Genomic DNA, 24041 nt, shown 5'->3' on the forward strand with positions numbered 1-24041 from the left:
GCCTCCAATAACTCAACCTGCCCTCAGCCTCCTTGGATTTACTCACCAACAAACATCCAAAGATTAACAAACAGCAGGTTCCACAGACCTCGTAAAAGGCCCTAAAAACAAGAGCAAAAACCAGAACAGAGTTCTAAATAGATTTATTTCAACCCTTGGTTAAAAGGRATTACGTAGGGCACTTTACTTATGGGTGACATAAATTTTTTTCTTTTWATTTTGACAGTCATACAGGTATCTTCTCAGGAATGCACATGATGTACTATGGCCTTTTGCATCTGACAAAAACAATTCATGCCCAAACTAGAGAAAACTGTCAGCATCTCAAAAAAGCAAAGCACCACAGACAGGCTGCTAGCCAGGGTGAAGCTGCAGCAGGCCCAACAGGTCAGCCCTACTAGGAAGGACACAGAGGAACCAGATCCAACACAGCGGATTCAGTGAGGAAGTCTGTTTGAGAAGTTAACCAAAGAAATGCATGAAAACAGACAACAGTGTCCCACGGGTCTGCAAAACTCACTCAGCTCTGCTGCAAGAGTACCATCGAGAAAAAAAAAAAAAAAATCCCACTTTCTGCAGCGGTACAGCTCCTCTAAGCACTGCCTGGGCATAAGGAAGCATGCTCATGTTTTACCTTTGTTTCCAGAGTTTTAAAAGGGATCTGACAAAAGAAGACAAAAAAAGAAAACCCACCCTTAGCTGCCCAGCTGCGCAGCGGTGCGTGCCACTGCTATGCAGCAGGAAGGATACTCCCTTCCTGCCCCTGTCCTGATGGCCATCTTGTCAGGAAAAAGCATCTCAACGGTGTTGAAATTAGGTGTGACTACTGCCACATCTGCCTGTTCTAAAAGACCCRGTGAGTGGCCAGGAGGCAGCAAGAGAAAGCTGGCCAGGAGCACCCCTGATTCAGTCCGGGGGGAAATCAAGGACACAACCCAACCACAAACCTGGTGTGCAGCTCCTGGGGTCTGGGAAACACCTYTGCTGGGGCAAAGGGACAAGAGCTGGAAACCTGCAGCAGAAGAAAAAAACTCACATACACATATACACACACATACACACACACACACCATTTCAGACATAACAGGACGCTGCAAGTTTAAGAAGCAGCATCGACACAGCAGCCTTCATCCTTCCAGCAGCCCCACGGACACAGAGGAGCAGTGCTGGCTGACCCCCGCTGTGTCCCACAATAAAACTACCTGGCAGGGCAGGGAAGAGCCAGTTGCAAAAAYCACATCTTTCTAATACTAAGCACATACTTCAGAGGATTGTTTTGTTTTCACTGGTTTGTCTACTTTAAGAAGTGGGATAGAATACAGACAACAAACTTTWGGGCTAAAACATTAGAAATCATCAAGTTTAAACAAAAGTTATTAATACTGTGACAAAGTATTATTTTCTTACCTTCCTTTGGATAAAGCCATTTCTTTGGCAGCTTTCTGTTCTTCAATTTTCTATGTCAGTATCCATTTTCTTATTATCATATGCAGAGCCATTAGCAGCATTAGCTATGCATTGTGCTCTGCTCTAGATAAAAATATTAAACTAGCCACACTGAGTATTTCCTTAATTTCTCAATGAACACAGAAATTAGCTACAGAGCAAACTGAAAGGAACTTTGATATTTTAGACACTACAGGCAGAATTTTCATCCTTAATTATTTTTAATAATCTTTTTTACAGGTCAAAAAATCCMTAACAAATGCATGGGAATACGTATTTATGCTCTGTGCATGTGAAACATCCATATGTGCACCTTTTTCAAACCCTTCCAATGCTTCTGCTGTTACACAGATTTTTGTAAAAGACTTTTTTCTGGCTCTTTTACTAGCAGGGTGAAAATTTAGTAAAACTAACCTTCAAAGTCACTTTCAATTGAAAAAAAAAAAAAATTGAAATACATAAGAAAGAAGCCTATTCATCTTCATCAGCTGTTGACACCATAATCATTTGTCTCATGGAAAAAAATAATTCAGAGGAGAATATATACTCTGGAAAGAGGTGGTGTGTTGTGGGGTTTTTTGTTATACCATGAATACTAATGAAGCAGAAGCAGTTTACTTCTTTATAAAATCTATTTCGATTCACATTCACCAATGAGCTCCTAGACTACCTATAAAGGTTTCATTTATTCTATCACATTGGAAGCCTCAGAAAACTAATTGTTTATTCAACTCTATCTGCTCCATCCATGCTCAATTAGGTCTCACTTTTCCCTCAGTTACAGCAAAATTAAAAATAAAAATGCAAGCTGAAACATTCCTGGTTCCACTGACCCCATAACAAACCACTCTGAACAACCACTGTTTCAAGCATTGCAAGAGCTTCTCTACCATAATGCAGCACTTGAGGGACCTTCTCAGCAACTTACAAAATTCCTACTYATTAACTTACTTCTATGGCTAATGGAAAACAAATTTGAAATGCAGCTTTCWAGTTAGAACTGTGTTAAGAATTAGTAAGCAATGGTAAGTATAACTGGGCAYTTCAGCCACACAAGTACCTCATAAAAATGGGCAACACAATCTTCACACATGATAACATAAAAATTATTTTCAATTTACTATTTTTTATTTCTACCATTAAAATATTAAATAATCAATTTTGCCACATAAAGCTTCAAATTCAGCACCACTTTCATCAGGAATAACATATCAAAAGGAATCACAACACATTTATGCAAGGCAGGTACAAAACAAAAGAGAGAAACCCATGATGAAMTGAGCTTGGAGTAAAAGGTTCTCAGCATGTAATGGAGCTGAAGTTGATCCATAAAYCAATGCAAGATGAAAGCAAGATTATTTATGTGAAGGGATTGCATTGTTAATTTACTGTCTGATTGAGAAAAGAAACGCTTTACTTGATCAATGTACCAGTGATGTGCAAGTGTGAACTTGAGCACAAATTAGCAATAATTACTGGTAGGCGTTATCTCCTCGTATTTTTTAATTAAGCTTAACAAGCAGCAGAGACACATAGAGAAAATGCAGGTTTTTCCTGAGTTTGCCTTTAACATGCTCCTAAGTTTTTAAATAATGCAGCCTCGCCACAAGAGACCTTGCAGACAAGGGCTTTTTGATCTCTTTCTTCCCGTTCAGTGCTGAGAAAGACAGCACGCGCAGCTACCGAACAATAGCTACCATGAAAAACCCTTTTCCTGAACTCATTTGAAAGTGAACCAGAATAAAGCATTTATTTGATAGCTTTATAGTTTTGCCACCATCATCTAATACAGAATTCAAAGACTGGGATGCTTCTACTTTAGCCTCACCAGCAAAATTAGCAGAAAAAATATCACAAGGGTAAGAATGTCTGGGTGCAAGGGTGCACAATCCAATTTGCATTTGGCAGAGATTCGTAGTTAAGGACAATAATCAAGAACCATATTTGTAATTTTAAGTGCCACTGCATTTCAAATCATCTCTAAGCTGCCATTTGTCAGTCTCAGACAATTTACCCAGGTCTGTCATTAACCGGAAGGGATTATTAACACTATCAGGCCTAAGAAAGATATTTATTCTTTCAGGTCTGATGACTTATAGTAGTACTACAATTAGGAAAAGCCACAAAAACTATGTGAAAACATAACCAGACAGGCAACATGGGATCATTTTAAATACTCCACCCCTCTATTTAATTCTTTGTGTAATCTAAGCAAGTAACTGTCTATACATTCTAAACAGCCCCATTGTAACACCTACAMTTATTAAATAGACTTACCCTTACTCTTCCTGTCTTTTTTATCCAGGCTTTTCCAATTAAAAAAAGCAGCTATTTAAAACAATTATATTGATAGCTGAGAGAAGAAAAGATCTGTACTTAGATTTTAAAAAATCCTATATTAAGTCCCATTAGGCAAGAAAATGATAGCAGAATGTATCACACATTTCATCTGAAAGAACAGACGTTAGTATGGATATGTAGAGAAACATAAAATGGGCATGTAAAAGGCATCCAAATCCAAACAACAGGCATTTTTTGTGAACTGTTTAGAGCTGCTGAGGTTTCTTCACCATACAGAAAATCTGAAATTAMCAGCAAAAGGAGATATATGGCTTTTAGAGATTTATTTATAGATCGTATCACCTCAGAGATTTACACACAATTTCTTAAAAGTTCAGTATGACTTAAAACTCTAAATTACATGGATTAGTCGTACACTAAATTACAGCAGTTGATTGGTATCACCATGAATCTCATAAGCAATTTAATGCAAGCTCTGCTTAAATATCTACAAAGCAGGACTTGGCACAGAAGCACTACAATGTCTTCAAGATGGGAGTAACCTCTTGGTGAGAAGGGTTTTATGATAGTATTTTCCTACAGTAACCTGATTTAATAAAAAATAAAGTACAATCCTACCYATTATGTTTCACACTGTGTTAGAGTCTGACTTCAACTTTCTTTGCACTTTCCTCTAGTGAAAGGGGAGTGCTGTCAAAAAAGGGACAACAACCACCTTCTGTTATCAGGGACTACTCAATACTTCATGCCTGTAAGGCAGCTGGACTTTTAATTGACTTGTAAATCAGCTTCATGCACTCATTTCAAGTAAGCACCATACCTCATCCTGCATTCTCAGGGTTACATCTTCTAATTCAAAATAAATTAAACCCTACATCTTTCATAAAACAAAGGAAGTTGTCTAAGTCAATGTCAAAAACTTTAAATCACACACAATCCTTTCATCTGTGTACAGTTACAATAACAGAGATTATCAGCCAGAGCAATTCCACACCAGCAGTTTCCAAATAACAGAAGCATTTTTACCATTTCAAAATCTGAAAACAAATTAACGCTATTAGAGGGCAATATGCTTTAGAAATTTGTCAGTTTATAGAAACATAAAGTTTCTAAAAAATGTAACAGCACAGATTTGAAAATTAATATTTTATTTAAAAGCACTGAAAGCCAGCATAAGGGACGAAAAGGCYAATAAAATTATAAGAGTCAAAGTTGTCTGGAAACCAACCATTTTTCATTCAAACAGTTGACATGTTGGCACCAAACATGTAATGAATACATAAAAGGCCCAACACAAYTTCTTTCTTAAGCCACACAATCGAATTTTTCAGGCTCTCTCAAGTATAGGAAGAAGCAATTTGGAATAATCTAACATGACATCACGAACACTTCTTTAGTTTCATCTAAACTATATACAAATAGAACCTCCTTTGGATATACATTTACCACCTACATTACAGTTTCACTTCATTTTRGTTGGTTTATTTGATTCTGATAGATAGCAGTAATTCACTAAACCTTARCCTAAAATTCAAATAAAATAATCTTGCTAAGCCATACTAACAAGATCCCACAAGGAAAAACAAGCCATGATAAAAGCTTTGAAATTTATGACTTGTGTGACTACATATCACTGTGGGAGTTAATCCAGCTTTTTGGGTGATGTTCAACTACTGTATTAACTGGACATCTTTAATACTGAATTTTAAAGTTATTTAATAAAACTATTTCACAAAAGAGAAAAACACTGAATCATCTTAAGCCAATATGAAGATTATTATATTTTACTTTCTCTCAATTTCTAAACTGTTCTTACTCCAATCCTTGTGTTTTATTTTTCTCCGATTCTCCCCCCACCCCACTGGGACAGTTTGGAGAGAGTGAGCAGCTGTGTAGTACTTGGTGATCAGTCAGGGTTAAACCATGACTGATGTRTCCCCCTCTTGGAGTTCAGAATAAAAATATAGGTAAAGCACAGCAACAGGAAAATACATTTTGGTTTCTTAGTGACCTTGCCTTTATTTTCATAGCAACTTCAAAAAATTATTGGTAACAGAAAGTAGCTTATGGACAACAGGGTAAACAACTTTGAATCTCAAAGCTGCACTACAATGATTTATACTTCAGCAATTCACTAAGCTTTCTTTGGCTAAGAGTTGAATATAAACCTTACTTACCTCTTTGAGAAAGACTGTATTTTGCATGATGATGATGATGATGATGATGATGATGATGATGATGATGATGATGATAATAATATTTAAGTATCTAATTGATATGGCAGAATATAACTTTAACATTTGGTTTCTTAAAGACTGCAAGTATCTAATCAATCAGCAGCACACCCTATCAAAGTCATGCAGGAGGGAGTAACTCCACACAACATTTCTGCAGCACGTTCCCCCCGAGGAAGAATATCAAACATTTTAAGGCCCCTTTTATGAATCCCAACTGTKCCATATAGCAAGGTATCCAGATCTGACTTAGGGATCTACTCTGTAGGACCACTACCTCCAAGTCCTTCCCCATTCAGGGAATACAAGACCCAGAATGCCTTCCACCAACAAGAACACACTGTGCTGTCCAAAGACAATGAAATCAGCAACCTTCCAACAAAGAAAACTGACAACGCATACATGCCTGCTTTTATTTTACAGAATCATGTAGGAACTAGTGCAAATAGCTAGTGTTTAATAAGAAATGCTACCACACTAACTTACCCTTTATATTTAGGCTGTTAACTTAAGATTCCCAAAGCCATTCTCTCCCTGGTAATACTAYGGCTTCACCTATTTTTGCAGATGCAAAGGTGCAGAACTATATGCACGCAGCAAGACTCAGGGTGCTGCACATTTGTTCATGCCCTATACAAAAACTATCAATCACACTGCCTTTCCTACAGCCTCACATCTTACATTGCCAGCATACCAGGAGGTCACACAAGATGAACATGAAACAATGGACTCTCCATGAATGACTGCTAAGGAATGTGAAGGACTATAAATCTCTTCCAGGCTACTACCCAGCTGTAGTTTTAAACACACAATATTGCCATAGTACCATAGTACTSGYAGAAGTCCTCACTCAAGTAGCAAAMCCAAACTYACACAAATATTTTCCCTGTAACAGCATTTCATAAAACTACTAATCTTTAGAAATTCCTAACTTATCTTAGCTCAGATCCCTGCTTCAGAGTTTCCATACTCGTACCTTCCCCAAAGTGGCAGGCAGGGGAGAAACTTCCCAGGTGCCTGGAGGAAGCAAAGAGAAATTACCAACGAGAGGGAAAAGGTAATTCCATCCTTTACCTGCCTGCCTGACTCAAGCCCATCTGTCTCCCTTTACAGGCATCTTAGCTTCAGTCAGGATCCACTATTGCATCCAGGTCATCACAAGTAGCTTCTACRCTTCCACAGCGGATGCTATTTTCCATAACTGCAAAAGTTAAATTAATTTACTGCTCTAAGTACAAGAAAGGAAGCAGCTCGAGGCCACTGTTAGGCAAAGAATCAGGAATGAGGTGATATAAACCTCCTAATGTTTAATATTTTTTATACTTTCATATTACCATTTGAGTGTTCATTACTCCCTAGTTTGTATTGCAGATGTGCTTCTCTTTACTGCTTTCATAAGATGACTGGCACTGCCGGGTGTTTTATCTCTAGAACAATGACCTCAGGGTATGCAGCTCGTTATCCACTGCCTGTAAACCATTYATTTTTATAATGAAGCATAAAATAGAAATCTGATCTCAGATTTCTGCTCCATTCTCCTCATTTAGTTAAGGTTCTAGAAATATTGAGGAACAGACTGCTGAAAGCTATCCTGAGATGTTCAACATGTAAAGCTGCAGCCCCTGCCAGCCAGCAGATGGATGTGTCTTTACAACAGCAGTATGTATAGTCCACATGACTACTAAGAGAACAGCCCTCCAAGACAGCCAATGGCCCAATCACAAAAATGTTGAGATGAAATGTGATGATGTTGACAGAAAAATGTCAAAGTGCCTGATCAGCAGGATGCCTGCATTAAATTCAGCACTATAACCTTCCTTAAACCAAGCACCTGAGGTTCCTAAAACTGTCTCAGTTGATAAAATTCTCTTCTGCCTCATTACCTAAGAGACAACTGCTCAAACAGCAGCAAGCTCTGCCAGTTGGTTCCATCTTGGGAAGGCATCTGACTGCAGAGAAGGAAAGGATTCCAGCTTCTCCAAACCAGATGAAAGAGCAATGAAAAACAGGCGATTGGATATGAGTCTATTGGACACCTTACCAGTCACTGAGGCTATTCACATTACCAAGTCACTGATACCCACCACAACTGAGATTACTAGAGCAAAGCAGACCCTTCCCTCCCTTTATGATTGTCACAGAGCAGAGCAGGAAAACCAAGCCCAGACTGTACACTGAGTGGACAGCTGCATCCCCCAAGATATACAGACTTGAAGGAATCAAAGAAACAAAGGATAAAATGCTCAACTTATCCACCCAYTTCCTCCTTTCATGTCAAGGTAGCATTTAACATCAGGAGAAATGCTATGTGAATTGTATGCTGTGTGAAAGAAGACAGATCAAGGAGGCACATGTTCATCCCCAGGCTATGGATTACACCAGACCGCTCCACCGGATCTCTGCAGGACACACCCACATCACTCCCAAAGAAAGGACAAGTAGYGCAAACAGAAGGGAGACAGCATTACTGCAATCTGGTCCTACCTCAACGTCTCACCAAGAGTCTTCTGAAGATTGTGTAAGGGAAAACACAGCTACCACAGTAAGTGAAACAAAATGCTTAAGGATAGTATCAAAAGTCATGAGGAAGTTTGGTCTTGAAAAAAAGACCCTTAAAATTCAACAAGGTTCCTTTCCCACATTTTGAAGGCATGSCCTTCTTACTTTCATTGTTGAAGCCCTAAATCCAACTCAGAAGAAGTGTGAAAAAGAAGTTAYTTCCTAAACTTTATTCTTACCAGCTTTTTGGAGTGTTCCCCTGAAATTTCTCAAGGAAAGAAGAACGGCTACACTTTCCCCTTCAGGGTAGCTGAAGACACCTTGGAATTCAGACAACAAATTCCATGGTCAGTCTCCCTCCTAAGTTCACAACACTTTGAAGGTCACAACATTCAGGGCTTCATTYATTAAGACACAGCTCAGCCAGCATTTTGAGATATTCCAATAGGCACATAAAGCACAACTCTCTGTACAGATCAAGCTTTACTGTTAGAGGCTCCACCAACCAGAAAGTACAATACACTTTGGGTGTTTTTACAACTTCACATTAGAGTCAAGCAAAGAAAAACCGTATTATCAAGTGTGCTGGTCTGGTAACATGACTTTACATTTGCTTCAGTATCATACAGGCTTAAGTAGTAAGTCAATGGTTTACCTCTRCACATCCAGAAACCAGAAATAAACTTTAGCTAGCATACAGCAGAGTGCAAATTACAATTTCTAAGCCAGGTCACAAACATGGAAAACTGAAGATCAGTGTTCTGTYCTGTAGCTGTGCAAGATAAAAGTTTGTGACGTGCAAACAAAAATGTTTTACAGATCAACTGCAAATACTAAGACTCAGCTTCTTCATAATATTATTTGATCACTCTTTTACAGTTTTGAAGCACTGGATTTGTGCACCAGAGTCAACGCTTTCTGTGGAAGATGTCTCCATGGCTCCCTCTTTTGCATTTTGAAAAATGAATTCCCTAGTAGCTCCTATCCTACCTTAACAGCTTGTCTAAAAGAGCAGAGAAGCTGAAAGCTCTCTTTTGCTAACAACTGCAAGCTTTTTCATCAGTCAGGAGCTGTCTGCTTTCCAGGTGAATATGAAGATAATGGCTCAGGTCAACGCTTGTCCAAAAATCTTGCAAGAGGAAAGCCCGTTATTGTCCAGGTAACACAAAGCTCCTGAAATCTGTATACAGAACTCCATACTGCAGAAAATTTAACATGGTGCCCAGAAACTAGTCAGAACAGGCCACTAGAGCATCACTACCTGAAAACAACACTACCAATTTATTATCAGGACCCTAGCTGACAGAATACGGTTCCCAGGCCCCACCATTCRGCCTCAGTCTGATTTAGTAAAAAATTAGACAAACAAATACCTAGGAACTGTATGTGAGGACTTTATGCCAACATTTTCAGTCAACAGGACCACTGAAATTGCCGAGCTTAGGGCCAGTTACTGGCTTACACAGCACTGCTGGGGCCACAGAGATGGTCCATCATTTACAGTGACTCGTGCATCCATCAGCTTTTGTATTAACAGCCAATATATGGAAATGTTTTGCCACACCAGGCAAAGCAAGCACCTACACAGATACAAACCATCAAAGTCACAAAAAAAGTTCCCTATGAGAAAAGTGAAAAGTGAAAGAAGACTATAACTTGCACAGAGAGAATCTTCTTCAATCCTTCAAAATCCCTCTCCATGCTCTAAACAGCTGCGATTTTTTGACCATCAACCAAAGTTTTGAGCTTAGCTGTTTGAAATTAAAGARAAAATACAGAAGGCCTTAAATGCCCAAGGTAAAAGGATTCTGACATAGATGTAAACACTTACAAATGTATATTTCMTAAATGAAAAATCCAGTTGATATTGACACCTAAAGCAAACAAAAAAATATCCCACATTGGTCTCAGAATTACGAAAGTAACCTTCTGCTTAAAAAATTATGTCCTGAGGTCTTATTATTTTTATATCTTAAAACTAAATCTGTACTCTCGTTGATGCACAGCATAAAGCAGAATTAAGCACAGAAGTTTCATACAATATTTTTCTTCTACTTCAATCAATAATTCCTTGTTTCAGATCAAAGACAAAGAAGAAACACAGCCCCTGAATGCAGCTAATTTGCATACACACTGAAAAAGATAATCATTTACATCATAAACTCCCCTAAAATGGAGGGAGATTTGTGGATGATGTACAAGTACCTTTAGCACATCTTTACTATTACATCATCTGCTCTGAATTTTAACCATAAAAATGGAAAAATTATTCATTATTTGAAAACATAGCCACACTTGAAAATTTATGCAGTGTTAATCATCTTTTACCTATTCTTACCCATATATCCTGGGTAAAAGWGGACATTCTCTGTTAACAAGGAATGAGGAGGGGGCATGGGGTGGCCATGTAAGGTTTTATTTATATATGTATACACCTCAAATACACACCAACACATACAGAGCCAGAATGGGTTAAGGAGAAAAAAAMCAAAAATGACACCTTTGCAGATCACCTAAGACAATGACTCACACAGAGAGAGCAGGTTTCCAATCACTGTTACGAGCACAACTGAAGCTAATGTGCATCTAGGGGATACATTTTGCTTTGCATTTCCCATTCTATAACATTATGGATTTATAAAAGCAGAGCCTCAGAAAGAAAGATCAATGTATGACAGTTCTCTTTGATCTCTGGGTTTACTTACTTCTGCAAGTGAGATCAGATTTTAAAAGCCACAGGAATTTACCACTTTGAAGTATTTTAACTTTTCATTAACCGGAACAGTAGTACCTGATTACAAGACAAATTCAGAAGGYAGAGCTTATTTTATTTTTGCAGACTTAAGCTTGTTGCACAACTAATAGGAAATCCAGTACTTAATTTAATTTTCAGAAGCGTGATTTCTTAGTACTATTGGAGTTGTGGGAAAGAAAGGGATACTTAAGAGAGTTGACCTATTTTGCTCTGGAATGAATAGAGCAACATCCCCACTCAAATTCCAAGAAAAGCCACCAGGAAATAAATATATTTTCCTTCTCATGTTTATTCAGCTGACAAGCATGACYCTAAGCAGTGACCAAATTAGTATGGGTCATTTTACCGTTTCTCAAACAAATTAAGATTTTCTAATGATTACAGGAAAGGAAGACTGAACTGTTTAGTCTGATTAAAACTGGTGGGCTTTGATATTGGCATTCTTTAAGGTCCTTAAAATAACAACTAAGGATAAATATCGTGAAAAGTGCCTAACAAATGTGCAGCTTTTTTTAAACAATTAACCAGGAAGTAGATCTATTACTTGGCTGATGATACACTATAAATTCTGTTTCCTGAATGGAAAACATCCATTTATATAATGTGTAATTTTTGAATATTTATTTTGAAATATCCAGACTGTGATTCTGAGCAAAACATTATAAAGCTGACTTTTTTGTTCTTGTTTATTACTTTGAAGGCATTCTATGTATGATTTATTAATTCTAGGCAAGATGTGATCATAGTATCCAGAAGGCATGATGGCAGAGAAAGCTAAAGACTGAAAATTAACAAATATGGTCTGACTAGAAAAGTTTGTCTAAGAAGAGAAACACAAAAACTTCACTAGATAACCACAAGTCTGAACACAAATGTTTTTGTTTCTTTCCATTTTGGGGGAAAAATATTGGAAATCAGAAGAGGAGAACAAAAAAAATTACTTGCCATGTTGTTTTTTAAACAACTAATTCAATATTTCTGGTCTCAGACTGTTTCATCCTGTGTGCACAAACTAAGGGAGAAGAAAAAAAAAAACGATGGAACATACGCGCTTGGATTGGTAACCAGAGAAATGAAAGGGAAAAAAATATAAATACCATAGTATCATAGTAATTCTCTCTTCTGATTTGCTTATGAAAACAATCAACACACTGCATGACCACAAGATAAAACTGCAACAGCACTGCCGACACAGGGGTTAACCCAGGGAGTATACAAGAACATCTACCAAGAAACAGCTCCACAACAACAGCCAATTATGATTCTCTAATTCTGTCCACTTAATCAATACATGCATAAGTTTATCAAATACAATCCAAGACTTCCGTTTTATCATCCGGATACCCACACACATGCTAAGGAAAGGAAGAGGCTTCACTACAAAGTGGTCATTTGTTTACTACAAAAACACATCCATTTTTTTTTCACCAGATAAAACCTTACAGTTCACTAAATTTACTTTCTCCACGAAGAAGCTGGATCTGAAGTAATGGAGCAGCCTAAGAGAGGAAATGCAGTACTAAAAGGAAATGCTGTACTAAAACAAGTTTCCAGAGAGAAAGCCTACTGATTCACAGGATGAGACTGAAAACAAAGCYCATGGAAGAAGGAACTTTCTTGACCAAAAGAGAGACAAAACCAGTGCCATCGAAGGGCTTAACAAGAGTACAAGCTGCAAAGGATCAGGGACTGAAACCTGGCAAATCCTGGAATTCCCAGAAAAACAGTCAAAACCAAAAGGGGCACCAGGAACAGCAAATGACAAAAACCATGACAAGAGCGGGGATATTTACCTGGTTGTGCCTCTCCTAGAGGCAGCATGGGGAATTCAGCTGAAGTGGCAACAAGTGGCAGGAGGCTCAGTCAAAACATATGGGTGGTACCAACATATGACAGCAAGATAAGGAAGTTTGTGTCATTTAATCCTAGAAGCACAACCCTGCTTTATAGATGGCTCCCAATACATGACAAGACCATRTGCACTCACCAAAACCCAGGAGTGATAAGACACACCTTACATCTCCATCTGCCAAGGGCACTGCTTTCCCCATATTTTGACCATTTATTGATTTCTTTTCAAATACCTAAATCATTAATAAGCAAACAGGAATGCAATTACATCCAAGTTTTTAAGTGATGACCACAAAGAATGTATAAGTAGGTATTCCTTACACACACTTACATTGTTCCGGTTTTCTAAATGCTCTRTATACCATAGACATGTATATACCAGTCTGTATACGTAAATACACTTGAGGAAAGTCCATTTTGTTCTCAAAGTCTCAAGAGAATAATATTTATCATTATGTTTTAAAGTTAAATGGCTTACTGTTGCACATTAATATTCATATTAGTGCAATTGATTATATATGATGGCTGYGTTACTTAAAGGAATTTATTTCAATTTTCTGAATCATGATCAGGTAGTACAGATTGAAATATCAGATTTTCATGTGTATTGCAAGGACTGCCCTTCTCTAGTTACAAAGTCTAACAGAAAATACCATTTTTTCCTGCCCCACCTTTAGAAGCGGAAGGTGGGGYGGCAAGGATGATCAAAACCTTTCTGTACAGATTCTTTCTTCACCCCAGCTCTGCCCTCTTCCTATTACTAGCATGAAAACCTGCATTTCCTGCCTGTGTCAAGGAAACATGAAGGCAGAATGGCAGATGTGGCATAAGAAAAGCAGAGCAGCGACAGCAGGAGGAAAAGACAAAATTACAAAGAAAAAAAGAATCAGGTCAGGAAGTAAGTCTTGGTCATTCGGCCCAGCCTCCTGTTCCCACATTGTCACCATCACTCAGCAAAAGCAATTCTCAAAAAAACCATTCAAGACAGAATCAATTAAAATTATCCATTGCCTTTTCCAGACAACACAGCAACTGCACATCTTAATGGCTCCTCAAGCAGAGAGATTTTTGCAGCTTCTGTGAACCATTTTCCCTAGAGCAATTTCTCGGGTGCACAGAGCAGCTCACCCGGAGTGAAACCCCACACCCATTTCACAACCAGTGCTGGTGGCGGTGAGGAGGGACCCCTCCTCTGTCCACAGAGYCACCACAGTTCCCACTTCCCAGTGAAACAAGGCTTGGGACAGACATGTGGGCTACGTTCAGATACACCATGGAAAACCTGCAGGTGACCAGGAAACTACACCATAATGAATGTTTTGTTACGATGCTCAGCTGAGAGGAGGCACCATGGAAAAGCATCTTCCCAGGCAGGCTCCCACCCATTTCTTGCCGTTTCATGATAACCGCTTTAAAATTTGGAAGTAGTTMTTCCAAGCAGGCATTTATTTACTGAAATAATCACTAAAAATGTTAAAGTTTGCCTCACATTAGAAACTGAAAGTGCACCTTCTTCTTAAGAGCTCTTGATTAACTTTTTACCAAGATGGCTTTTAAAACAGCTATGGCAACATCTTAAATTATTTAYTTCTCCCGGCAGACTCCTGCAAACAAAGTGATAGCAGCAATAAATTCTGTTTTGATTTTCTGGGATTTTCTTTTGTTTGTCTCTTTTCGTTTTGGTGGGGTTTGGTGCTTTGGGAGGTTTGGGAGGGGGATGGGGGCTGTTGGGTCTTGGGGCAGCAGGGATATTTTTGGGTTGGGGGGCATTTGTTTGTTTTTTCTTCTGTAAGGGAGAAAAGCAGGAGGAAGGGAAATAAAGAAACTCACAAACTAAAGGTCAGCATGTCAGTAGGAAAAAAATCCCTGATTTGATCAAAGAAAGCACTAAAAGCTACCATAGCCTTCCAACTAAAGGCTTTGTAAACTCTTTGGTTACATACTATTTACTCAAACATCAACTTCTTCCAAACAAACTGCTTCAGGCTAATCAGCAATGTTCATTGATGTTAGCTAGTGACCCACTGCATTACCCTTTGCAAGTCTGTTTATTTTACAGAACGGAGATGCAGAATATAAGAGATGAGAAAAATACTTTTTTTCAAGTCATGCACTGTGTGTACATTGACTGATTCTTTGGGAAAGGAATTTGCAAGACCRTTTTTACTCAATAATGCACTAAAAACCAAGAAAAGATGGTACAAGGGTAATAAAGGCTATGTTCAGTAATTTTGTTTTTCTCCTTTCATGCAGTATTTAAAGTTTCCCCTAAAGACAACAATGATGTTTAATGACAGATAATTTGACTTGTTTGAAGACACATAACCTTCTCCAGAAAAACTACGACTCACCAGTGTTACTCAAAAAGGAAAGCAAGGCCTAACAACACAAGTAGAAAGCATGACATGCTTGCAGTCAAGACAAGAGAATACATACTGCAATAAAAATAATTTGAAGCTAGCTGCACTTTTACAGGTGAATTTATTTCTTAATAGTCCCAGAGTGCATCATGTTAAAAAAAAAATCCACCRACAGTACAGCTTATGAACACTATAAAACATGCAGGTAATTTCATTATGATACCAGAAAGATACCTAGCTCATCTGCATCTCTGAGTACCAGAATCCACACTTTTCCTTGAATTTACTACTAAGATGTCACATGAATAATGTGAACTTATCAGATGCAACTTCTCAGGTTTCTTGAGCTCCAATCACAATTAAAAAGCCATTTCTGTTCTCTACTATGTAACAAATTATGGCAAATGCAAAATTTTAAAATATTATGAGAAATGTCCAATCAACACTCTGATTCAACTGGTATTTGCTTTTAGCCACTTACACAATTTGAAAGTCAACATAGGAAATGCTATGAAAATGCAGCTATTACACCGTTGGAAATGAATTTGCCCTCTCATAACATTTGGAAAATCATACTGACTTCAAGTACAAGTTCTCTCTATCAGTATTCCAGGGCAAAGTATTGGGTTTTTTAACCAAAACCTCTAATGTTACAGCCCAATTTCTCTTGTAACTTCCCATCAACTCTATAACAAAGAGGCAAAACTGGTGTTTGTTGGGTTTTGTTTTAAATAAAAAAATTGTCAGCATTGTACATGTAAATAGTACTGTAATAATGTCTTTGGTATTCCTTCCATCAATGCAGAAGAACTCAAATATTTTAAAATGCACATAYGAATTTTTTCAATCTCCTGGAATTATTTTTTATCACGAGGATTAGGACAAAAATATTTCTAAAGTTTTACTACAAAAAATAAAAATGCAGTCTAAGCAAACTAATCAWGACCCTGATTAATGACAAAGGGAAATATCCTCTGGCTAGATTTTATGCCCATTAACTGCAGGTCCTCAAAAGCAAGTTTACTATTATATTATTAAACACTGAGAGCAAATCTTACAGAACCACAGAATCAAGTAGATTGGAAAAGACCTCTGAGATCATCAAGTCCAATCTGTGACCTAAAACCGCTTTGTCAACTAAACCACAGCACTAAACTGTCATATCCAGTCTTTCCTTAAACACCTCCAGGGGCAGTGACTCCACCATCTCCCTGGGCAGCCCATGCCAGCGCCCAAACACCCTTTGTGTGAAGAACTTCCTGACATCCAACCTAAACCTCCCATGGCACAGCTCAAGGCAGTGTCCTCTTGCTGCTGCTGCTTGCCTGGGAGCACAGACTGACTGCACTTGGCACAGCCTCTTGTCAGGCAGTTGCAGAGGGTGATAAGGGCTCCTCTGCGCTGCCTCTTCTCCAGGCTAAACACCCCCAGCTCCCTCAGCTGCTCCTCATACGACCTGTGCTTCAGACCCTTCATCAGCCTTGGTGCCCTTCTCCAGATGTGCTTCAGCAGCTCAATGTGCTCCCCAAATTAAGGTGCCCAGAACTGGACACAGCACTCAAGGTGTGGTCTCACCAGGGCCAGGTGAGATGACTTCCCTGCTCCTGCTGGCCACACTACTGCTGATCCAGGCCAGTGGATGCCACTGGACTTCATGGCCACCTGGGCACAGCTGGCTCATCTTCAGTCTGCTGTCAGTCAGTACCCCTCGGTCCCTTTCTGCCCGGCCACTCTGTCCCCAGCCCGCAGCACTGCAGGTTATTGCTGTGGCCAAAGTGCACTTGGTCTCGTTAAACTTCATATCGTTGTCCTTGGCCCATGATCCAGCCAACCCAGGTCCCTCTGCAGAGCCCTCCTGCCCTCCTGATCAGTATCAAAGGCTTTACTGAAGTGCAGGTGAATGACATCCACATCCTTCTTCTCATCCACCAAGCAGGTCACCTGGTCACAAAATGAGATCCGTTGGTCAGGCAGGACCTGCCCCTCCAAAATCTTCGCTGGCTGGGTCTGATCCCTCAGCTGTCCTGTGGGTGTTGTATGATCACACCAAAGATGATCTATTCCACAACCTTGCTGGACACAGGTCAGGCTGACAGGTTCTCCAGATCCTCCTTCCAGTCCCTCTTACAGATGGGTGTCACAGTGTCCACATTCCAGGAATCTGGAACTTCCCTGGTTAGCCAGGACTGATGATAAAGGATGGAGACTGGCTTGGAAAGCTATTCCACTACCTCCTTCAGGGCCCTAGGATGGATCCCAGCTGAAACTCACAGGACATTTAGATACTTACATGCATCAATTTGGGATTTAAAAGGCTAGTCACAAACCAGAACAAGTCCAACCATAGCAAAGGGGGCACATGGCAGAGACACAGATTTACTGAAGTCATCAAGCTACTTGCACCAGTCTAGGCAACCCCWTAGCAAACACTCACTGGAAGCATCAAAGATTATTTAAAATACAAAGGAAATCATGACTAACAAGCAAACATCTGCTGCTGGACACCTCTGCTCTGTGCACTGCTGTACAACCAGCAACACTTCCAAGTATTACTGCAGCTATGACAGACCCTGCAATGAAGCTGGGATCAAGATGTGTAAATGAAAGAAGTCAAAGGTCCATACTAGTATAAAAGCCAGACTTAGAGGAAAGAGCTAACAATTATCTCAGTCTTGCTACAGCCCWCTAGGAATTAACATGGTTTAACTCAGATCTCTTTCTGCTGTTCTTAACATAGACAACCTTGGTTTTGTTGTATTAGATTACCATAGGTAAGAAGTTCATTTCCTTTTAAAAACAAACAATGAAAYATTTCTTAATGGCAAATGGCCATAGTGTAACTCATACGCTGTACTAATGCAGCCAATTTTGGAACACAATCAGTATGAAAAACTAATAACCAAATCAACTCCAGTAATACATGCACAATGTAATGAAGGACCTTTTCTTGTTCTTGAGTATTTTCTTGTAASGGGTGTGGAAGGGGGTGGCAAATCAAGGTCCTCTAGAAGGAACCAATTCACTTTCCATTCTTTGTGACTGAGCAAGAATTCTAACTCTCTCCATTTATATTTAATTACTTAATTTTGCTGTACACACAAAATACTAAGCTATTGTACACCATACAGTGAAGCTAAATATTTGACTTCTGACAAGGTTTGACAATGTTTTGTAAGAACTGTCATCAGCTTTATACAAACCAACTAAGTAACATTTATTTCATCTTGAGTTGGCTTCATTTTCTTCTGGTTTTAAGTCCCAAGTTTTAGAGCCTCAAAATGTAAAATTCCTCAAGAATGGTAATTAGCCACTGGTAATTTTTGCTCATGTAAAATAAAAATGTATAAAGAAGGGATTTTTTAAATAATTAAACTCCCTTCCTGAGCAATAAAAGAAATAACTGATTTCCAAACATATTTAATTGAACCTACTGCTGTTTCAAATTCAATTTTTCTTTAATTGGTAACTGTARTACATGTGAATTATTAACCAGCAATCCCCAAGAACAGGATATAAAATAAAAAGAGAAAAGGCTTCCAATGTAGCTAGAAGATAAACTCACTTTTTTCAAGACACTCTGTAGAATTCTCCTGCTGCGCTGCTTTTTTTATTACCATCTACCTGAAGTTCTGCTGGAAGGTTTCCTCTAAGGAGCCCACAGAAATCAGCTTGAGGATGACGATATTATGRGACCTGCCTTCTCTGAAATGTTACAGATTTTTAGAAGGGCTACAGGCACAAGAATCTGTACAGTGACTTCTAAGGAAGCTGAAGAGTAAGCAATAACTTCTTAGAGACACCTCTGCTAACATGTGTAACTGCAGCCAGGAACTGTTTCCCCGTTAACCCATTAAGACAAGTCAGAGATAACTCCAAGAAGCCACACAGAAAAGAACAYATCTGTTTAATGCCAACTGTGCCAAGCACAAAATACGTCTGCATACGCAACATTCTACAAGWGCAAGCAACAACTATTCTACTACACTTTTATGTTATGTTCTTAAGATGCCTACAGTTATTTAAGCTTCCCTGTGTTTAAACRAGGCTATTATCCCAGTCACCAGCAAAACTACGTTAACTGCAGTCAGCACTACAGGCATTCAGTGTAATCTGATGCTGTTCTTTACCCAAAAATGCTGATGAACAGACATCCTACTTTGGCAGCTGCCAGCCCTGGCTTCAGAAATACACCAGCCTTCATTGCAYAGTCTGAACAGCAAGTGACCACTTCTGATACACTGGATTTTTTTTAATTACTGTATTTCAAACTCAAGCCCACTGCATAAAGGGAGCTGGCATTTCAGCTCTGCTGTCTTTGGATCACCTCAGCTGAGATTGAGTCTGTGAAAAATAYACAAAAAGGATGTTAATGGCAAAAAAAACAGCTCCATAGGTCCAAACATATCCTAACTATCCTAACACAACACACAGAACTTTACCCSATTGCCAGAAAGGTGCGAATTTCTTCCATTCTTTGGAAGAGCTCCCCAGACAAAGAAATGCACAACTAAACCTCAAGCAAAGCTGAGCCCTGGTCACAGGCATAAATGCATTGCTCATCTCCTCACTACACACATCCTCAGACCATCAAAGCATCCTCTAAGCAGCTGCACCACAAGTACCTTCTGCTGCTGCAGCTCCTCAGCAGCTCACTAGGTTAACACTGCATCTCACACCAAAGAAGAAGGTATGACACTTTGTACTACATGACAATGTGAGCACAAAGACGCTTTTTCCTAGCTATTGATTTAAAAATAATACAGGAAAGCAGTAGTAGAAATACAAGCATCAGAGGCAATGCAGGCAGGGATTGGTCCATAGAGGTTAATCACCTGCAGGGAAGAGCTCAGTTACAACTGAGCTTTCCAGAGAGACCTGGGAGCAGTCACGATAAGCTGAAGCATTATAAACGTGACATGCTGAGAGAACTGCCTACCAGGAAGGGAGACAAAACTCACACTGGTCCAGCCAGGCACCAGGGGCAGCTGAAACAGCTGCTAGCATTCCCAACAAACACCATCAGAGTAGCAGGAGCAATCAGGGCAGTGTCTGGGAAGGAGGCACGCCATGAAATCACACTTGACGAAYACCCAACCCCAGCACAGAAGGAAGTACCCACCATGCTCACAACTATTTTAAAAAAAATACTTCTCCTGGTAGGGAGGAGAAAGAAGCACAGTCATCATGCACACCGAGTGAAAACATTTCATTAGAYAAAATGCCAAAATGCCTAAGTTCAAGACATCAAACTGGCTTCCTATCTTAAGCAGCAAGTATCCTGTGAGGAGATTCCTCTTCCTTTCCTATTTCCTCTGAGAAACATTCATCAACTTTTACTTAAAGCAACAGGAAATTGTTGAATATTTACATACATCTTATCTATTTTTTCTTTGTTCAGATTGAGCATAATTATGCAGGAATGTGGCAGTCAGTGATGCACCACCAGAGTGCACTAACCTAGGGAAGTTGTGCAAGAGCAGCCCCTTTTAGTCAAGACAGAACAGAGCAATTCATTTGATTAGTCATTAGTTAATAAAATAACCATGTGAACACATGGCCCCACAAGCATAGTACTCCAAAGGATTTACACACCAGCCTGTTCCCACTCTACCTCTCAAAAAAAAGATGGCAAGTTTGAATGTCACTATGATCCCTGTTATGGATCATAACATATGGATCTGTGCAGACAGAGAACACAAAGCATATGAACCTGGGAGGGAAAGGACAGGACAGCCAATGCAGTGCCTTCAAGAAGAGGGACATGATCCAAAACTGCTCTACTTTGAACAGAACTTTGGCAATTCAATTACAGAAGTATCATTTGACTTTTAATATAGAGGCATCCTCCAGCACAGGAGAAAAATCACTTTATGTTTGACAGTAAAAAGTCACTCTGCTGGAGAGTTTTGAATTTGGAAGAGATGGGAAATATAATGAAAGCATGGCCACTCCACAGGAGACTGCTCCTACTTTTTCCATACAGAAAACTACAATGTGATTTCTGAAGTTCTGAGTAACAGGAAAAAAATGATGTATTCTGAGGGTAAATTTTTCAGACTCTCATATCTAAGCTTTTGATATGACTCCATATTAAGCTATAATCAGCCCATATATTTTATAGAGAATTAAATTGATGCAGACTAATTTATACTCTTYTCTAGGGAACGGAAAGGAATTAACAATTTTTCTTTTGCATAATACTCATGTAGAATAGTTCTTCCAAAGGGACAATTTTCACTTTAACTGACAAACTCATGAAGCCTTGTAACCACTCTTTACAGACTGTACATGAATGTACTTTCAAGCAAAAAAAAAAAAAAAAAGGCATCTGCATGTGTGAATCAGTGCGTCATTTTTTAGCTCGAATCACTTTGTTACAAAATTGCAACCAAATGTTTTATTGAAACTCTATCACGATGTATGGATTATGCACTGGTCATTGAAGTACCTTTTATCTTAATTTTATAATCCTTGAGGGATACATGGAGAAAACCCTAACAACATCCTGCATGTTTTTTTCAGTTTCAGCTCTTTAATGAGCATTGTGCCTTCAAGGTAAAAACCAGATGAGCATTTTCAGTGAGCACAATAACCATCCTGTGATTTGATCTTCCTACAGAAATTCTGTATCCTGCATTATTTACCCCAAGCATTTCTTATAAGTTACTTAGCACTGCTAAAAATTCAAAAGGTTATATTTAACTGCTGCACAGTATGCACGTGACAGTATTTTGGTATATGACCAATTATTGTGCCCAACTAATCATCACAGAAGTTGTCTTGCTTGATTCAATATAAAGTTGTAATTTGGACTGAATTTTTGCTAGCTRTATTAAAACATGATGGGTTTAGAAACTATCTGGTCAATCTCTGAAGGGAAAAAAAAGCATGCCCAGTGCTAGAGTAAGAGGCTATAACAAAATTAATTAAATCAGTTGTATGAGCTCATAAAATTCAACTGCTTAAAGACACCTGAACATGTTCAGACTAAAGACAGATTTTCCAAAATTACTCTGTTAAGTAAAAGAGGCCTAAAAGACAAGAGTAGGGAAGAAAGGGAAAGAAAAAAAATTCTTTCTTACTGCATCACTTCAAGAGCTCCCAACTTTAACATATGCCCATTGTCTAACACAGTGCCTTAATTACACACAATACAGTCTCATCATCAAACCTTTTGYGAAAGATTTCCAAACTTTGTGAAATTTCGACAGTAACTAAACCAAATGTGTAACACATTACTGTAGCACAACATCACCTGATGGATGTACCTGCCTATTGGGCTGGTATATTTACAGTTTGAAGGGTGGAGCAATTTCATTTACCATCCATTCCTTCAACTAACCACTCATCACTGAAGCATATGTCTAAAATTCTTTTACAAGTTCTCACTTCTCTCTAGTTTATAAGCACAAAGAATATACAGAAAATCCCTATTTGTATATCTCTCCTTTCTCCTAGTACTAAAATTTTCTTCAGCATTTAGACTTTGAGAGCCTTGAGGCTTTTCTCATCTTCCTGSACTCCTTTTATATTTAGAGCATAAGTTTGATGTTTCCACTTTTCAGCTATGTTTCCTCCCTTTGCCATCTAGCATCACAGTAGAATCCCATCCCTTTCACTGTCATTTTCTTTGAGCTCCACTCAAGAGAAGCATCCCAAGAAACACCTGCATGGCTGCCCACCTTCACCACACCAGGAGCTGCAAACAGACAAGCCTCTTGCTCATTCTGCTTGTTTAATGACCCACCAGTACCAGCTCTGTGCCCCAATGATAAAGACTTTAATCTCAGGATTAAAGGCAGGAGACAAGTGAGACCACAATTCAAAGCAGTGCATGCATTTACATCAGACCTGACAGAAGTCTTACACATAATCAGCTCTCCAAATCACTCCCGTGTTAGTGCCCCCATGTAWAACGTTTCAGAAAACACTATACTCAGCTTCCCCTTCTGTTTCACAAGATTGATACAATCATTCCAWAGGTAACCTTTGCTCGGCTTAAGAGTTCTTTCAAATTAGAAGAATGGCACAGGGTRAGGACACAACCAGGTTTTCATATATTGTAAGAAATTTAAATACATGGGAGACACACGTTAATTAATTTACTAATATTCCTTGGAAATGAACAGATTAACTGCTTGATTTTTCTTGTCTGAAAAGAAAAACATATTCCCATATCCCCGTGTCTGCTACAACCTGAAACAAATGATAGCAGTAACCCAAACGTTACACAACCAAGCAACACCTTAAGTGAACATGAAGTTCTGTACCAACACAGTGCTAGGACAGCTGGCAAAACTGAATAAGTAACTCATTAAGATCAACATCTCATGTTCACCTCAAACAAGACTGCTATTTAAAAACAAAGTAATTTTACATAGGATGACTCAAATCCACAGAAGTCCTGAGCATTAAAAGCTTCACACAGAACACACTACCAACTGATAGAAACACTTTCTGTTTCCTGAATTTAATACTGGACATTAACTCTTTAGCCATGTATACTTTCCAAATACGCAAATTAAAATAGACTTTTCTGACAAGGTAAGGTTAAAGCAACTTCAACATGTAATTGGAACCAGCCCCTTCTAACCC

General features: G+C 38.9%; 1 protein-coding gene across 1 annotated transcript in view; it reads right to left on the reverse strand.

Moving 5' to 3' along the window:
- MAST4 (microtubule associated serine/threonine kinase family member 4) overlaps positions 1–24041 on the reverse strand; it is a 132160-nt gene that overhangs the window by 79201 nt on the left and 28918 nt on the right. The window lies entirely within an intron of this gene.

Source organism: Malurus melanocephalus, unplaced genomic scaffold (genome assembly GCF_030028575.1).
Source record: "Malurus melanocephalus ecotype Western Australia unplaced genomic scaffold, MMel_1.1 scaffold_18, whole genome shotgun sequence".
In the NCBI taxonomy this organism is placed as follows: Eukaryota; Metazoa; Chordata; class Aves; order Passeriformes; family Maluridae; genus Malurus; species Malurus melanocephalus.